Source organism: Epinephelus fuscoguttatus, linkage group LG15 (genome assembly GCF_011397635.1).
Source record: "Epinephelus fuscoguttatus linkage group LG15, E.fuscoguttatus.final_Chr_v1".
NCBI lineage: Eukaryota > Metazoa > Chordata > Actinopteri > Perciformes > Serranidae > Epinephelus > Epinephelus fuscoguttatus.
Genome location: NC_064766.1, coordinates 17,255,521 through 17,267,625, shown reverse-complemented (window position 1 = coordinate 17,267,625; position 12,105 = coordinate 17,255,521).

Genomic DNA, 12,105 nt, shown 5'->3' with positions numbered 1-12,105 from the left:
AAGTACTTCCACACAGAAGAGAGCATGGAAACAGGGAAATATACAAAAAAGCTTGACAGTGTGTTTATGTGCCATCTGAGAGCATCACTTCACTGCCATCAACACCAAAACAACAATGAATCCTCTTTTCTCCTGCCATCACCCACCAGCAGCTGGCCTCAGACACAACAATCATTTCGCTAAAACAGCTTTTGGATGATGAACATCAGAACACTTTGTAGGAAAATGCAGCTTGTAGCTGTAGAAGCTATTTTGGTGAGCATCAACACTGTTTTTAGAGGACTGTGATCCTCTGTGGCATGTTTCTTTGAAAATGGAACATTGGGTTTTAAAATCATTATAATTAAACAATGTCATTATGTTTGGGAGAGTCTATGTGTTCACACTAGTAAAAGTGACACAATTAAGTATACTTAAAAAAAAAGTCAGTCTGCATACTAAAAACAGTGTGCACTTTTTTAGCTAATGTATTAAGGAAATGAGGGTCTGGTGTGGTTTCTACAGCTGCAAAACATTAAAATAAATTGCAAATTGTGATGAGAACAGCATGAGAGAGAGATTTCAGAAAACAAAAAATAACATATTAGATACTTAGAAAACCATTTGCTTTTATTTAAAAAGTTAAATTAGCAGAAGAATTGGTGGTAGATGGTGCATGTTAGTATGAAACGATTAAGTGTTAATGTCTTGTATGCTCCAAGTCTAGTATATAAGATATACGGGACCAGAACCAGCCCACCAAAGGGTCTAATCCAGCCCACTGGATGACCTTGCGCATCTTATATTGATGCAGTTGTGAAGGCTAAGAGGTGCCAGGTTTCAGGAGCAAGTTAAACTGTGAGTAGCCTACTGCATGTAAAATGCAGCTTCACCCTGACCAGAATAGAGTTCTCTAGTGATCCCAGAAAAAAAAGAGTACTTACTTTGGTCTTTTATAAAGATGGTGAACATTGTGTTAAATGTCAGCAGCTTCAATCCAGAAGAATCTGTATCAGACTTCTTTCTTAAAACAATATTGGTGGAAACCTATTTCTAAGGTACTGCCAAAACTTTATATGTGTAAATGGTTTGTAAAGCAGGGGATATTGTAACCTGCTTCCTCAATAGTTTTCACTTTAATTTGATGTGGTGATGCTAGCATTACTACACAGGTGTGGAAATGTATGGGCAAGGCATATGTAATGACAGTGAGCAGTAGACTAAGTGAATGTGGAAAAACTGAGACATGTTGTTTTGCAGTAAAAGAAGTGGAACCACATGATTCCCGAGCGCAGCAACGCTGCTGCTCACCGATCCCTCAGGGGATGGGTCAAATGCGGAGAACAAATTTCACACACTCAGGTGTGTGACAATCAGTGGGACTTTAATCTTTAATCTTTAACTGGACATGTTCATATTTAGTTATTATGCTATGATTTGGGTCCGGCTCACTTTAGATCAAATGGAGCTGTATGCGGCCCACAAACTAACACCCCTGGTGTAAACAATTAGTATTTAATTTAGAGCCACAACAGTCAACAGAAAATTAATCATAACTATCCTGATAATCAGTTAATTATATTTGAATAATCATTTCAAGCAGAAGAAGTCCCAGTTTCTCAATTATCAAGATTTGCTGCCTTTTCATGTCTTAACATTATAGTAAACTGCATATCTTTGTATTTTGGATGAACAACATAAGACTTTCACTGAAGGAAACTTTACTTTTTTCAGCTATATTATATTAACCAAACTATTTATCCATTAATAGAGAAATAAATACAAAAACGTCTTTGGTATCTTTGATATTTTGTGACAATAATCACTGGTTGCAGCACTAATGGAATAGAGTGCTGCAGGGACGACATTCTTTTTGTAGGCCAACACAAAAGTAAATATCACCCTGGTTCCCTTGACAGAAAACTAATGGGATTTTCCCACTGGATTTTGGATTGTTGCAGAAAATAAACTCTGTGGCAAACAAAAGTTTATGTGCTTACATGTTGTTCTTACGAATCAACATCACTTTTATGATTTTTGAAGCCTAAATGCCATCACCAGAAGTAAAAAGATAACGTTAGGCTATAAATGAACTACACAATGGTCACATGACGTCAATGTCACCCCCACAACAAAGCTGTACAGCCGTGTTCGGTGTGATGACGTTCTGTAGTCTCATTTAGCTTTTGTTAACAACCGTTTTTTACGACATATAAAGGCTTTAAAATTTACAAGTAGTGTATTTACTGAAGTATTTTATGTCGCAGAACAAAACTTGTCTTAAAAGTGTCTCACCCTCAGACCTTTTTTCAGGCACCTTACAAAAAACCTGTTCAAAAAATCCGATTGACATTGAAACGAGGGAACTTAAAATGCCAACTCATTTCCGGGTTTTAGGATCCATTCCTGATGCACTCTATAGAGACACGGCTATGAAACATGTATGAGGATGTTTTTGTTCCTCACAGATGTCAGCTAAACTCAGGAAACTAAGTATTAGTTTAACATGAACTTTCATTCAGAAGTGAGGGAAAAACAACATAGTGTGACCTCCTCTGAGTGGATCATCTCTGGATGATTATTTATACGCTTTCAAACTGAAGCACTCCAAACTTACTCAATATAATTAGCTCTTTGCATTTCCTGTGTGATACCACTTGTACCACAGAAGCGCAGGGAGTCTGCGACTGCAGCTGACCTGACAGCTCGGTATGCACCAGTGTCACTGACTCCCACTAACCACTGGGAGGGTTAAAGGTCGCCCAGCCTTGTGCACAGATGCTGTTTTCCTTTTTATGTATGCAACTAGATAGCTACTAACCCCACTGAGTCCAGGGTGTCTGGGTGAACATGTTCTGCACCCATTCTGCAGCTGCTCATAAACTAAATGATCTTACATGAAGAGCACTGTTCACTTCTCCTCCCTCATTTTTAAACCAAGCAGGCATGAAATTGATTGAAGTGATCTCTTGCACCTCGAATAGATTAAAATTCTCATCATGATCAATAGGTGGCACTCATGATCCTTGACAGTTTTGCAAGGTCATCTGTTCACAGCAATGAATTATGTCTGCAAACAACCAGTCAGTTACAAATGCTTGTTTAAAGTCACAGGTTTTTACCTTTTGTTTCCCTGTTTTACTTAAAAATATGTTTTTAAAATGTTGCAATGATATCTGTTGTATTCTTAATATTTAAACATAACTTTAATCAAACAGATAATGATGTGACTCAGCTTTCTCATGGATGTTTTTCTGAATAATCCAGCCGAGTGAAACAACCTTTTCTGCCACAAAAACACTGCCCATCTCCGTCCTTCATTCTCATGCTTGGCTGCTGAAACTCTTATTCAGGCATTTATCACCTCCAGATTTGATTAATGCAACAGCTCCCTCTATGGCACATCCTCCAAAGTCCTGCAGTACGTCCAAAAAAAACTGCTGCCTGAGTGCTCTGTCTCTCTATCTCTCCTCCTCTCTCCCTCTCCATTACCCTCTCCCTCCAAAAATGTCCGTTGGCTTTGTATGCAGCAGAGGATGCAAATCAATCCACTTCTCTCTACATAAAGAGCTGTTCCTCACATGGCTCCTTCCCTTCTCTTTGACCTTTTTAACAATCTTACACCAAACTCTGGAGCTGATGCCAAGTGACCTGAACCCCACTGCAAGGACAGAAAAACATTATCCACCTTCAGTCAAACTATTAGCAGTCACTTTTTAGTGTTAAGTGAAGCAGGGATCATTTTGCCTCTCACAGGCCATGTCTGATCTGTCTAGCCATTTTTGTGAATGTCAAACTGGCCCTCATAAAAATGACGAAGTGGATTAGATTGATTTATAGATCTTTTCTGGTGCTTTTACTCTTAAATGTTACTGCTCAGAGTTCCCACAGTCATGAAGTTCCTGGAAAAGTTAAGAAATTAGAAAAACTGTTCTCCAGACCTGGAAATGGTTTGGAATTAAAAGGATGTTTTGGAAAAGTTTTGAATATACTTTGTTTCGGCTATTGTTTAAAATATGTTCATGAAAATCCCAAAACACATCTTACGTCTTACAATGTATACAGTTAGTTGGCGGCAGGATGACCTAATGAATGCATAATGTTAGCAAATGCTAGCAGTTTGCTTATCTGCAAATGTCTGGGAAGTGTGTGTTCATAATATATGGCTGCTATCATGCTTACAACTTTAACATGCTGCTATTTACCACATATAGGCCTAATCTTTACCATTTTCACTATCTAAGTTTAAGAATGTAAGTATGCTAACATTTGCTCATTAGCACTAAAGGAAAAGTTCAGCTGAGGCAATAACTGTTTAATACAGTTTACAGGTGTACAGATTAACAGATGATATGTGATGATTAAGGTCTCACAGAAAGTCTTTGACTCTACAGGGAGATTTTGTAATCAAGGGGCAGCTGCCCTGAGCAGCAGCAAGATAAATCCTCCCATTAAGTCCAGACATTTGTGGTGGCTGGTACTAAGACCGCTGGGCTGATGAAGGTCAAGAAATTATTAAGCTGATGAATCTGCAAAGACCAGGCAGTGATGGGGAAGTGGAAGGTGTGCACTCAGAGGTAGAGCGGGTCATCCACCAATTGAAAGATCAACGGTTCGATCCTCCAGTCTGCATGTCAAAGTATCTTTGAGCAAGATACTAAACCCCAAATTTCTCCTGATGGCTGTTCCATCGGTGTGTGAGTGTGTTAAAACTGAGTAGCAGGTGGCACCTTGTATGGTAGCCTTGGCCACCAGTGTATGAATGTGAATGTGACTCGTAGTGTAAAAAGTGCTTTGAGTGGACTGCAGGTCCATTTACCATTTACCATTACAACTGTAGCATGAATTAACCAAAGGCAAACAGAGAACCATTTATAAAGACAACAGCAAGATGGAAGGCTAACGGTGAAGGTGTGTCGCTGTGCTGTTGGTTGAATGTGATCAGCTGATAGAGTGAGAGCAAGGATTGTGAGTGAGCATGCGTGCGAGGAGTGAATGCCATCATATGAGAAATAAATTGCAGTATAGTCTTTCCAACTGAACTTTTCCCGGAGCTGCAGGTATCTGGTCATAAACCAGAGTTTTGGAGAAATTAATGATGGCACTAGTTGCAGTAAGGGATCAACAATCAAGTTATCATAACTCATCCTGAGGAGAGTTTGTGTAGCAAGTTTCGTGGCATTCCATCCAATAGTTGTCAACACATTCCAGTCAAAACCACAAATATGAACCTCGTGTCGCTAGAGGAAAAGTCAGGGGATCACCAAAGTCAGTAGGATTGAATTTAATGGAAATTTATCCAGTAGTTGTTGAGATATTTTAGTCTGGACCAAAGTGGCGAACCGACTTATAGACCAGCATTGGCATTTCACCTGCAAGCAGGGCTTAAAAGCCCAACAGCCTGACAGAAATTAAAGGAAAAACATACAATAATTGCCTTGCACAGAATGCCAATAAACATCCTGTTTATGTCCAGCAGCAATCATATAATGTTTTATAAAATCAAATATCACAGACATCTGTACCACATAATAATATGAGAGTTAAGGGGCTTGTTGGACATCAGAGCAGTCAAAAGCCGTTTACTTTTAAACTCTTCCAGCCGTAGCCGCACATAATGGACAGTCAGGCCTCTCGGAGCCAGCTAGCCCATTAGCCTGAGCTAATGCATCCAGGACTCCCCGCCATGCACTGCCCATCACTTCAGACTGGATCTGGTTTCACACAGAAGCCGCCTCATCTCTTTGTGCTCAGGGCAACTCTCACTCCAAAACAACGACCCTTGAGAAACAGTTGCTGAGAAAATGTGCTTTCTCTCTCTCATACCAATGCATTTTTGTAATTAGTAGCTAAGGTTACAAGGTCAAATAAAGGTCTTGGCAGTATAATAGGTATCTGGCAAAATAATAAAAATTTTGGAGGTTTCACAGACTGATACAGTACATCAGGGCTGGTTACAAGTGTAGGGAATACTGCAGACAAAATGAGCAGAACCTGTAGCTATATTGTACACGTGCAGCAACGCATATCAGATTCCTGTTTCTTCTCAAAATGTAAAGTGGATATTGGCTCAATCAGAGGGTGAAATTGTTTTTGACCATGCCTGTGATCTTGGGTTTCACAGCTCTGCCTTGCTAAATGGACCGGGTGCATTAGGGGCCAGAGGAGCACGCTGCTGAGTGCTCTTAAAAGGCGAGGGGAGAAAAACAACTCGAGACAGCCTCCCTGTGTTTTTCAGCCCCGCTGCCCTGCTGGAGGGGGACAGTGACATGTACCAACCATGTATGGAAGCACTGCGTATCAGGTTGCAGTCATCAAATCAAAACAATCATCCTGATGGAGAGAGGGCAGAATGTACATGGAGGGTATGGTGACTGACATGAGGGCCCTCGTGTGATGGAGGGTGAGAGTTTTCCATTTCTTCTGCTTTGTTACAACTGGACAGTTTTCCAAAACAAAGAAACACAGGGAGCAAAAAGTGAGTTGAGGAGTCAGTTTTTGGGATTGTAACTAACTTTGTATTTTCTGATTTAGTGTCATTAGGCAAACATCCCTCAACTGAACAAACTATAGAAAAGAAAAAAGGAATTATATACTTTGGACATTGTTCTGCATTTTTAAAGTTACAAAAATCTGACTGGATACATTTTCAGAAATATGTAATTTATGGAGCTCTTGTTCTCATTTGGGTAAAACTGCACTTTTCTTAAAGGCTAAAACAGGTTATTCTAGACTTGTCTTTTTGCCAACAAACCTCAAAAGACCAAACAAAAGACCAAAACCAACTATATGTTAGTCCGTCTCTCAGTACTTCGCTATCCTGTCTTTTGTACTCATCCTGAAGTCTATTAGTTCCATGAACATAAATTTTGGGTCTCAAATATACCTAACTTGTGTCCCAAAACAGACTTGCACAGTCGATCTTTAGCCATTTCTTCTCTTAAAGGTAAATTTTGTAAGATTGTTGGTTACGGTATGAATACACGCTCACCAGTCAAACTTAAAGCGAAAGCCAATGCCAGATTTCTTATCATGTGGCATTCCTTCTTGCTATATTTAAGTTTTTTTTGATGCTGTGTCTCTTGGATGTCTGCTGCTTATAGACTGGCACCTTGGGTCTCATTTCCAAACATTGCGTACCCACAAAACGAGGCCTGAAAGAGACGTAGAGTATGCCACTTCCCACGCAAAAGCTGTGATCTGTAAAAACAGACTTGATGGAAGAAACTTTGACCCATGCTTATGAACATTTTAGAGATGAGAGATCGGTGATGCAGATGGTGAGGTTCAAACCTAATTGTAAAAATGCTGAATATTTTTTTGGCACACACCATTTTTTGCTTTTGTCCATTGGTACATTTTTAGCATGAATCCCACGCAGTGTCTTTTTTTAAATGAGATCCCTGGTATCTACCTTTGTATGAATCCCTGGCCTCACCTGAGTGCTGTGGGGGTACACGCCCATAAAAGTCAGAAAATAAGAAAATACAGGCAAAGGGCAGAGTCGTTGCAGAAAAATACACCGCCGCACACTTGTAGTTGGTCATAAGTGATGATGGAGAGGGATTACTTCTGTATAAGTGTAACCAGTGGACTCTTTGATTTCTGTTTATTGCTTAAAACTCTGATAGCAAGAGGTAAAAACTAAATCCTCATTCAATTTCGCCCATATAAACCTGAGCCCATACACACATTAAGTGACACAGGAATATGTTAGCATTTTATACAATAACTTTACAACACATGATGTATATATTTTTTATGCCTACACTTTTATTATTTTTCTTATCATCATTATTATCATTATTATTATTATTATTATTATTATTATAGTATTTTATCTTTCCTTGATTTTATGTTTAAAGTATTATTTTTATTGGAATGTGTGTGTTATGGAGCAGCTGCAAAGTGAATTTCCTTCAGGATCAATAAAGTATTTATCTATCTTATCTATATATCTATCTACAAGAGCAATGTTGCTTACCTCTCCCATGGAGCACAACAGCAAAAGGGAGAAGGTAAGGCGGGAGACACCCCTTTATAGGTGGGATACCCCCAAAGGTGAATGTAGGGGTAGAGAAACTGAGTATCAGACGTTCCACATATTTAATATAGAGACCTAAGCCTGCCAGGTAATGAGGACTGAAACAAATTTTGTGTAATAATACTTAATTTTAATAATGTACATTTAACTTTGTTACACATATTACTGCTGTATAAATGACCCTGTTATATGAGTCTATACATTGTTTTGTTTTTTAGGAAAATCCTTCTTAAAGCAAAAGAAAAAGGTGCATTTACTTATGTGGTCTATTTTCTGCTGTGGAATAATACACATTTGCTTTCTTGTGAGTATTTCTGGCTGGATCGACTCAATAAATTACAGTGCTCATTTTAATGACAGAAAATGTCGCCTAGTGTAACAGTGTGGCTAATGTGTGTGTTTTTTAATGGCGTTTAAACAGTAGTGGAGCTTTGGTTATTAGTTCGATTAATTTATTATTGTTATGACTCTGCACACAAAATTTACTAATAGTCAAATAAAACATGATAAAGTTACTTTTTAATTTTGTATTATTATTATTACTATACAGCCTATCTTTGACATTAAATAGGGTTCCCAAGGTCGAGAATGAATATCCATGTTTTTCAGATTGTTTGATGTGTGTGTACAGTAAACGTCATGAATTAGGATTTTTGGCTTTGTCTTCCTCTTCTTGCACATCACTGTCTATAGTAGTTTTATCTTATGTGTTTGATCTAACTTCATAGTTAAGTGTGTAAATCTGTGCTTCATTACCTACTTTGTGATATATTGTATTGTTTACGTAATTTACTATTTAACTCTAGTTTTCAGTTTGAGATGTAAGCGATAACGTACAGCAAGCGGGTTGTTATTGTGAAATAAACCCCAAGAGGGTGATGCAGGACCCTGACACAAAACAAAGGGGCCTTGAAGGGGTTGATTTCACTTGTTGTACATTATCTTGATTAATACATGGCTACTTATAAAATAAATCAATAATTTGATGCAAAATATTTCTTTAAAAATGATTTTATTGATTTAAAAATGGCTGTACGTGGTCCTCTAGAGTCTATGATCAGACCTGTGTCAATTATCAACAGCCTGTTATAGCAGCAGTCTGATTTTTAGAAATAACAGACCATAAAATGTTATAATTGACCAATCACAATCAAGGATTTTATCAAAGCAGTGTAATAAAAACATGAAAAGCTACCAGAAATCAGAAAAAGTGAAGACAATTTTTATTGTTTTATATGTTTAACATGAATATTTTGAATATGTGATGAAGTTGTCATCATGTTTGCTCAAACTCATGGTGTCACTAGAACATGTATGTCTCCGACAGGACTGGGGGGAATTAGTTAGGAGTGCATATTTAGGTTGCTTCTTTTTGAATTCTTTTGTTGTTGTGTTTTTATCCTCAGATGACAGTGCATGTAAATTCCCCAGAGTTGTAACCCTGAGCAATAAGTAACTCCAAACTAAAATCCTGGGCCTGACTGAAACAATCAAACATCCTGCAGACAATTTGTTCCTCTGTGTTTCAATTTGTGTCTCCCTCTCGTTCAGAAGCCCATATTATCTCTAACTTCCAGCGTGAGAGGGGTGACTCATCACACTGAAGCAAATATGCCAATAGTGTGCGCTACCAGCAGGGTGTGTAAATTCCACACCTGTCCCATCATCCTTTCTCCCTCCCTCCCTCCCTCCCTCCCTCCCTCTCCCCTCCCCTCCCCTTTTTTTTTTTTGCCTTCTCTCTTTTCACACATGCTCCCCCCCTTCGCTCACCCACACCTCACACTGAGCAGCTTGAGGAGCAGAAAGCAGCGCTGTCTTGCTAAGAACATGCAACAGAAAACAGAGGAACCAGCGGAGAGTGATCAGGTTTGACAACACTCAGGGCCTCTCTCTTGTTTCTTGTCATCCCGCTTTCCTCTTCACAAACAGGTAAGTTAAGATTCACAACCTCTACAGGCACTTTTTATGAATAGATGCATGAAGGCTGGTGTCTAAGCTCCTCAGTCAACAGAAGAGGAATGAAGATTAAATCAGCAGCATGTGCTGGAATTGTACTGTGATGCATTTTTTCGTATATGGGAATGTTTTTGCTGAATGTGGCGCTGCCGAATTGCTTGTTCAAACTGATTTAGACTGTGTCGCTCTTTCCTTCTGTTCCCCTGTTTTCTGTCTTTCTCTTTCCTCCTATTCCACCCACTTTTTCCTCATTATAACTTCATCTCTGGAATGTTTCACTGGGTTCTCCCTTCCAGAGCAGAACAAGCCTTGAGAAGTTGAATAAAGTCATGTATGGAGGCGATGCTTTGTTTATCCTGCCTTTTGAATCCCTGAGATGGATCATCACACATCTTCTTCTCCACAGGAAAGAAAGAGGTGGCGGGATGACAAAGGCTGCAGCTGCCTTTTCTTCTCCTGAAGCAGGGTGAAAAATGACATAATGGCAGTCGAGCTCAGGTAACTTCACTTGGACACTGATACCCTTGAAACTAATCCAACTCTTGGGTTGTGTTTACAAGATTTGTGCCGCTGCAAGAGTGTGAAATCCAAGTCATTTTGAGGACAGAGTCTATGATGATGATGACTGATTTGGGTAACAAGGATAAAGAAGTGATGAAGGAATTAGACAATGCTCTCATTAACACTTTGCGTAAGTGTTATTATTTTCACATGAACTCCTATTCTTGTTTATTAGGATTTAACTAGTGTAACTTGAAAGAAAGAAGAAATATGCAGTCAAATTTTGCCATTTGATTGACCAAAGGGGAGTAACTGGTTAAATATTCAGATACAATTGATACCTGTGCTTGCAGCAAGTTTACTCGCAAGGCTCCAGATGGAGGCAGCATGAACGTGAGAGAGAGTTGTTTTCCACCGAGTGGTGATGTCATGACACCACTGTTTGGGCGGACTAACAGTTTATTCTGAAAACTGAGCCTGTGTCCTGAGGCTCAGACAAACTATCCGAGTACAAACGATGACGGTAGAGACTCTTTCCAGCCGAGGAGCGAAGGAATATACCCACTGTGTGAAAAGAGAAAGCAGATACCTGCATTTAAGGTTCATAAAAAAACTAGTAGTCTTGTAATTTACATACAGTAAACCTTTAAGCAATGGCCTGCAGACAGCTGGGGCCTGCATCTGGGCCTGGTTTGACCCACCACTGGTTTTGTTTTCTTCTTTAGTAATTTCGTTTGAGCAGTGGTGGAAAGTTACTAAATACAAATAGCCAAGTGTTTTGCTTAAAGGGACAGTTAAAACCAATATTAAAAATACATGTTTCCCCTCTTGGTGCTATTCATCAGTCTAGACAGTTTTGGTGTGAGTTGCCATGTGTTGGAGGTATCAGCTGTAGAGATGTCTGCCTTCTCTGCAATATAATGGAACTAGATGGCACTCAGCTTGTGGTGCTCAAAGCACCAAAAAATACATCTGAAAAACCCAACAGCAATGTCTCTTTCCAGAAATCATGATGCAGTTAGTCAAGATAATCTACAGACCTTGTTGTGAGCAGTTTCATGTAGGAACTATTTCTTTCTACTAAACTAAACCTGTCAACCCCATCAACAGGCAAAAGGAAGTGTGCATCTACTCATGGACGAGAGGCTAAGCTATAACGTAAGCTAGCTCAGTTGTGTAAGTGAGCCAGCAGTAGATGCACACTTCCTTCTGTGCAGGTGCAGCACAGGTCATGATTTCAGAGGCATTGCTGTTGAGTTTTTCAAATATATTTTTTGACACTTTGAGCACCAGAAGCTGAGTGCCATCTAGCTCCATTAAAAAAGAGAGAAGGCAGACATCTCTACAGCTGATATCTCCAACACTCAGCAAGTCCCACCAAAGCATTCTAGACTGATACATGGCACTACACTATATAGTCGTCAAAATCTGGCGCTTGGGCGGTGACTTGCGGCGTCAGACACTGACGAAAAAAGCCACCCTTTAATGTTGGCATGATACACGGCCAGTTGCCGTAACAGTTTAATGGCGCTCAGCGGCATCAGGGGGAAATGCGGCAAGACAATAACGAAAGTTAATGTGGCAAAAGTCAAAGAAGAGCAAGCGGAGGGATGTTGGACAGGTTC